The sequence below is a fragment of the Penaeus chinensis genome, chromosome 34 (genome assembly GCF_019202785.1).
Source record: "Penaeus chinensis breed Huanghai No. 1 chromosome 34, ASM1920278v2, whole genome shotgun sequence".
In the NCBI taxonomy this organism is placed as follows: domain Eukaryota; kingdom Metazoa; phylum Arthropoda; class Malacostraca; order Decapoda; family Penaeidae; genus Penaeus; species Penaeus chinensis.
In genome coordinates this window covers 17,539,141-17,546,640 of record NC_061852.1, presented here as the reverse complement: position 1 = coordinate 17,546,640, position 7,500 = coordinate 17,539,141, and the positions used below count along the sequence as shown (strand labels likewise).

Below are 7,500 nucleotides of genomic sequence, written 5' to 3'. Positions count from 1 at the left end.
CTGCCCCATCAGTCAGTCTACTCATCACTAAAGCAAACAAGAAAGGGCCCACAGCTGATCCTCGATGCAAACCAACTTTAGCTCTAAAGCTTCCCGTCGTTCCTGTCTCACACCTTACTCACGGTATCCTCTCGTTATACATTTCCTTCACCACGCTCACGTACTTCTCCGCCACTCCAGGCTTTCCCATGCAATTCCATAATTCATCTCTAGGAAATCAGTCATGAGCTTTTTCTTGCTCTATAAAGACAAATGCAACTCTCTGTGGTCTTCCCTGAACTTTTCCATTGCCATTCTCAAGGCGAATATTGCATCTGTCGTACTTCTTCCAGACATAAACCCAAACTGTCCATCACAGATTTCTACTGCCCTCCTCAGTCTCGCTTCCGCCACTCTTTTCAAAATCTTCATTGCGTGCTAATTATTTTAATTCCTCTGTAATTATTGCAATTTTGCACATCGCCCTTGTTTTTGAGAATCGGACCAAAGTACTTATTCTCCATTCGTCTGGCATTCTCTCATCCCCCAGGATCATGTTGAACAGTTTGGTTAGCCACATCACTGCCATCTCTGCTAAGCATGTTTCTCCATGTTTCGGTCGGGATGTTATCTGGGCCGACAGCTTTACCTCCTTTAATTTTTCTCATGGCCTTCCTCGCTTCCTCTCTACTGATCTCCTGTACATCTTGATTTCCAACTTCTGCGTCCTCCAGGCCTCTTTCGCTTGTATTCATAAGTGCCCCCAAATACTCCTTCCATCTTTTCAAGATGTCTTCCTCACCTGTCAAAATGTTTCTGTCTGCATCATATATCACTTTTACATGCAGTACATCTCTCCCATTTCTGTTTGGTACAGGCTGCTGCTGCTGATCCTGATGATATATATGTATATATATATATATATATATATATATATATATATATATATATATATACAGACATACATATCATCAAAGACTGACATGGACTCAAGCAGATTCCCCCTGATGAGCAAACATGAATTTGAAAAAAAAGGAAAAGGAAGGATTGGCAGCAGTTTGTGGTCATTGAAGAAAGAGGAGAGGCGTTTGGCAGTCAACCTTTCAAACACTTTAGATAAAATATGTGTAATCGAAATTGGCCCATACTCTTTTGGCCTTTTGGCCCACCATTTATGAGCTTGGGATGTACCTGTAAGAACCTCCTTCAGATGATTATTGTGATTAATTTCTGCAGCTTTCTAGACCTGTTCAGCAGTACTGCGAGCATGGCAGCAGTTATCCCAAGAAATATCAGAACGATTAGAGGACAATAATTCATAAGCTGTTAGTTTATTCCACCACAGAGCCTCTCCACATTCTGCATTAAACCATGATTTGTCTCTGGAGCGTGACTTGATAATCTTAGAAGGAATCCTACTGCTAATAATGTCAGAGAATTTGGAGGTAAGAGATGCAACAGGGCAATCCGCCCTGGAAATATTCCTGCAACTTATGGCAGATATGTCAGAGGAGCCAACTGGGACACCAGCGCTGACACTAAAAAGACAGGAATATCGGTCAAAAGGAGATGAAGGCGATTCCCTGAGACAGGGCGGGAGCTGCAGCGAGTTCTTGGCAACCAGAGAGACAAGAGAAGTGGCAGGCAGCATGTCCATGACAGTCTGTTGGCGGTATGGAATTAAGGCAATGTGAAAGGTGGCCATTAAAACCGCCAGTAAACATAAATGGTACTTTCCTATCCGACTCATACAAATATAAACATATTTATACACACACATATATATATGTATAAATACTTGTATGCATGTATATATGCATAAATATAAACATGCATATAGATATAATGTATACATATATTTATACATATACAAACATTTATATGATATGTATATATATATTTATATCAATATATATATATGTGTGTGTGTGTATGCATTTTTGTATGTATGAATATATGTATGCATGCATGCATGTATATGCGTATGCATGTAGGTATGTATAGTATAGACAGAAACACCAGTTAATTGTGTAAGGGGGTGTAGCTCAGTGGTAGAGCATTCGACTGCAGATCGAGAGGTCCCTGGTTCAATCCCGGGCGCCCCCTAAAAAAAACATTTTTTTTTTCTTTTTCGAAATTATTAGTCGATAGATAGCGAGGTAAGAAGGGAAAGGGGAGTGTGTGTGGGGGGGGGGGGGGGGGGCGAAAGAATGAACTAAAGAAGCGGCAAAGATATTACAAAAGGAAGGAAAGATATAAGGAGAGGGGGCGGAGCGTGAAGGATTGAGACACTTCACAGAGGAACTTCACAGGTGTGTGATTCCACAGGTATAACTTAGAACTGACTCCTATATATTTATATATATCTGAGTGTGTGTGCGCATATATTTATATATATACATATATATGTATATATATAAATATCTGTTTATATACATACATATATATGTATGTATATATATCTGTTTATATATATATATACATATATGTGTGTATTTATGGATATGGATATGTATACATGCATATCTATATGTATATATTCGTCATCCTTCGGCTTCTTCCCTCAGGGTCTTCCTTCTCCAGCGCTCGATCTCGTGCGTGAGCGTCATTCACACCCACCGTCTGCATGTCTGCCTTGGCGGCGTCCAAGAACCTTCCCTTCGACTTTCCCTTTTCCCTCCTTCCCGGCAGTTCCATTTCAAGCATCCTCTTCCCTCCCTTCTGTCGCATTTCACTCCTGTGGCCTTTCTCCAGGCATTCCATCCAGCCTGCACTCTTTTCTTTACTTCCCTTCCACAGTCTCCATTTCTCCGGGCACTCGACCTCAAATACTTAAACTCATCAACCTTTACCTCCTTTCATCTTTCTCAGGACCTCTTCACCTCCTCTCTGCTGATCTGCACATCTTGATTTCTAACTTCGGCGTCCTCCAGCCCTCTTTCTCTTGTATTCATATGTTCCCTAAAATACTCCTTTCATCATTTCAAGATGTCTTCCTCTTCTGTTAGAATGTCCTGCATCATTTATCCTTTTTACATGCAGCAAATCTCTCCCATTTCTGTCTCTTTGTCTGGCCAATCAATAGAGATTCCCCCCCCCCCCCTCCTTAGTGTCTAACTTCTCCTATAACTTCTCATACACATGTTTTTTTGTTTGTTTGTTTTTTGCCTTTGCAACTGCCTTCGTTGCCCTGTTGCAGATTGTATTCCTGATGGCTTTCCTCGTCCCCTTGTCTGTCCCATTTCTTTTCCGTGTCTTCATTTCTGTTTCTGACATCCTGCACTTCTTCACTCCACCCAAGTCGCCTTATCTTCTTTCCCAGGTGTCATGCCAAATACATTTTGTGCCTTCAGTCTCACTGTATATGAGATCTCTGGCCAACTGACTTTTTTCCCTTCCTGCCAAAGCCTTCCTTGAATGCTATGCACGACTGTTCTTCATTTAAATTCCACAATTTGATCTTTGGTTCCGTCCTAAATTTCCTCATCGACTTCACTCCAAACCTTGTTTTGGTAACCACTACCCTGTGTTGTTTTGATACACACTCTCAGGTACAACTTAACAATCTTTAAACTCTACATATCTACACACGTTTTAATATATCTGTGCTCCCTATGCCCACTTTTGTAGGTTATTGTGTGACCTCTCTTCTTATAATAGGTGTTCACTACCGCCATTTCCATCCGTTTAGCAAAGTCGACAACCATCTGTCCTTCCAGCTTTCTTTCTCCCATTCCATATCTGCCCATCGCACGTCCATCACCATTATTTCCTTCTCTGACATGGCCATTGCAGTTCACTCTCTTCACCGTCCTCTCTGCAACCGGTATCCTCTGACCCACTTCCTCTACTTCTCTCCAGAGTACTCCTCCAACTTGCATCCTACTCGTGGGGCATACGCACTGAACACATTCAGTAGCATCTTTTCAATACTCAACCTAATTGTCATTATTCTGCCAGATACCCTTTTACCTCCATTATGCTGTTCACGTCCTTTTCTTCCAACACTCTGACGACGCCATTTCTCCTCCCGTCCCTGCCATGATGGAATGACTTGAAGCCTCCTCCTAACAGTCTCGTTTCCCTTCCTTGCCACTTCGTCTCTTGCACACACGGGTCATCTATCTTTCTCCTCTCCATCACGTACGATATTTCTCTTCCTTTACCAGTCATAGTGCCAACTCATATACACTTACACAATATACATGTGTGTGTATGTATATGTACGTACAAATACTTGTATGTATGTATATATATACATAAATATAAATACGCATATAGATATGGAAGTGTAGATAAATTTACACATATTTGTACATACTTATATATGTATAAATACACACACACACACACACATATATATATATATATATATATATATATATATATATATATGTGTGTGTGTGTGTGTGTGTGTGTGTGTACGTGTATGCATGTATGTGTGTATGTATACTATAGACAGAAACACTAATGTATAGTGTAAGGGGGTGTAGCTCAGTGGTAGAGCATTCGACTGCAGATCGAGAGGTCCCTGGTTCAATCCCGGGCGCCCCCTACTGTAGAAATGATTTGTTCTGCGTTATATTCCGGTCTTGTTCTTTATTTCACGTTGTGCCAAGAAAAAATAATTACATTTCCCCGGCATTCCCTCACAAACAAAAGATTTCAGCTCTAAAAAAACGTGTCCGCATGGCAGCCTTCTGATTTAACCTTAACGAAGCAAATTCCGTCTTATTTAAACTTTCCTCTACCAATTCTTTGCCTGGGTAAAGCTTATTACCTCAATCAAGCTTTATGGCAGTCTCCGCTCACCAGCATTACTAACCCAAACCACATCTAAGTTAGCAAATAAATATTTCAAAATCTCGAACCAAACAGACAGACAAACGAACACGCACCCGAGGTGAAAATATCTTATCAGCTTGCACCGCCAAAATATATTGTCGTGTATTCGTAACATGCGGTATAACGCTGATAAGCCGACAACACTGAATTTTATATGTGGTAGAGTGCATACACATACCTATATGTACATACACAAACGCGCGTGTCTGTGAATGTATAAATATATAGGCCTATACATTACATTCACACAGACACACAGATATGTGTGTGTGTGAATGTAATGTGTGTGTGTGTATATATATATATATATATATATATATATATATATATATATATATATATATAGGGTGTAACTCAGTGTATGAATGTAATATATATATATATATATATATATATATATATATATATATGTATTTATTTATTTATATATATTTATGTATACTCATATATATATATATATATATATATATATACACACACACACACACATTACATTCACACACACACACACACATATCTGTGTGTCTGTGTGAATGTAATGTATAGGCCTATATATTTATACATTCACAGACACGCGCGTTTGTGTATGTACATATAGGTATGTGTATGCACTCTACCACATATAAAATTCAGTGTTGTCGGCTTATCAGCGTTATACCGCATGTTACGAATACACGACAATATATTTTGGCGGTGCAACATATAAATAAATATATATATATATGTATATATATATATTTATATGTATACTCATATATATATATATATATATATATATATATATATATTATACACACAGACACACACACACACACACACAGACATATATATGTGTATATATATATATATAATTGTTATTATTATCATTATTGTTATTGTTATTATTTTCTCTTTTTTTGACGGTTTAAATAGCGTGTTTATGGTCATGAGTGACCATAAAAAAAAATAATGATAATAATATGTATATATATATAATTATTATTTTCATTATTGTTATTATTATAATTATTATTATTATTATTATTATTACTATTATTATTATTAGTCTCATTATCGTTATTATCATTATTATTAGCATCGCCATACATTATTGTTATTGTTATTATTATTATTATTATTATTACTATTACTATTATTATTATTACTGTTACTACTACTATTATCATTATTATTACTATTATTATTATCAATATTATTATTATTATTATTATTATTATTACTATTATTATCCTTATCATTATTGTTATCATTATTGTTAGTATTATGATTATTATAGTTTTGGTTATTATTATCATTATCATTACTTTTATCATTACTATTATTACTATTATTATTATTATCATCATTATCATTATCATCATTATCATTACTATTGTCATTATTATCATTATCAATATTATCATAATCATAATTATTATTGTTTTCATTATCACCATAGTTAGTATCACTATTACTATTATCATTTTTAATACAATCATTATCATCATTATCATCATGACGCTTATCATCATCACCCATATTATAATTAAGATTATTATTATTATAATTGTTATTATTATTATTATTATTATTATTATTATTACTATTACTATTATCATTATCATAATTAGCACTATTATTATCATCATTATTATCATTATCCGTATTATCCTCATTATCATCATCATCACTCTTATTATCATTTTTACATTTTATTATCGTCATTACCATTATTACTATTATTATTATGACTGTTTTTTCTATGAATACTATCATCATCATTACAATTGATATTATCATTAATATCATTATCCTCAGTATCAATATAATTAAAATAGTCTTGTAGTAAAACATAGCTGAGCTGTAGATTATTGGAGTACAAAAGGCTGACGTAAGTAGATTATTGTAGACGAGGAAAGTTTAATTAGGACTTCAGCAGAATACGCAAATTTCTGAGGGCGGAGTGAGCGAAGGAGAGGGAAAATGTGGGTTTGGTCAAATTATCATAAACATAAATACATTCACACACATACAGATATAAATTATACATATATTTACATATATGCATATTTATATATACACTTGTATATATATATACATAAATATAAATGCATTCACACATACGTACATACATATATACATCAATATATATATACATACACACATATACATATATATGTATACTTCATACATACATATATACATCAATATATATATACATACACACATATACATATATATGTATACATATATGAAGTATACATATATATGTATATGTGTGTATGTATATATATATTGATGTATATATGTATGTATGTATGTATACATGTAATATGTATGTATAGTATGTATAGCATAGACAGAACTGTCAGTGAAAGGGGGTGTAGCTCAGTGGTAGAGCATTCGACTGCAGATCGAGAGGTCCCTGGTTCAATCCCGGGCGCCCCCTATAATTTAGAGATTTTTTTTCCTTAAGGAAGAGTAAGCAATAGAAATGAAATACAAATGGTTATTATTCTTACTGACATAAATAATAAAAGGAAACTGTACACCGTCTTCACTGGAATGACGTGAAGATACGGGATTACGGTTTACCGCTGATTAATCTTTACTGGCCGGGTGATTCTACAGGAAGATATATTCGTTAGCATTAGCATATAAAGAAAAGAATCTTCCAATGATATTTAAAGGTCATAG

General features: G+C 35.2%; 3 non-coding genes across 3 annotated transcripts; all 3 read left to right on the top strand.

Annotated features, from left to right (window-relative positions):
- Positions 1–2,013: 2,013 nt before the first annotated feature.
- Positions 2,014–2,085, top strand: Trnac-gca. Its single transcript has one exon. It is a non-coding gene; the product is annotated as a tRNA-Cys (tRNA).
- Positions 2,086–4,462: 2,377 nt separating this feature from the next.
- Positions 4,463–4,534, top strand: Trnac-gca. The gene has a single exon. It is a non-coding gene; the product is annotated as a tRNA-Cys (tRNA).
- Positions 4,535–7,180: 2,646 nt separating this feature from the next.
- Trnac-gca lies at positions 7,181–7,252 on the top strand. The gene has a single exon. It is a non-coding gene; the product is annotated as a tRNA-Cys (tRNA).
- Positions 7,253–7,500: the final 248 nt, after the last annotated feature.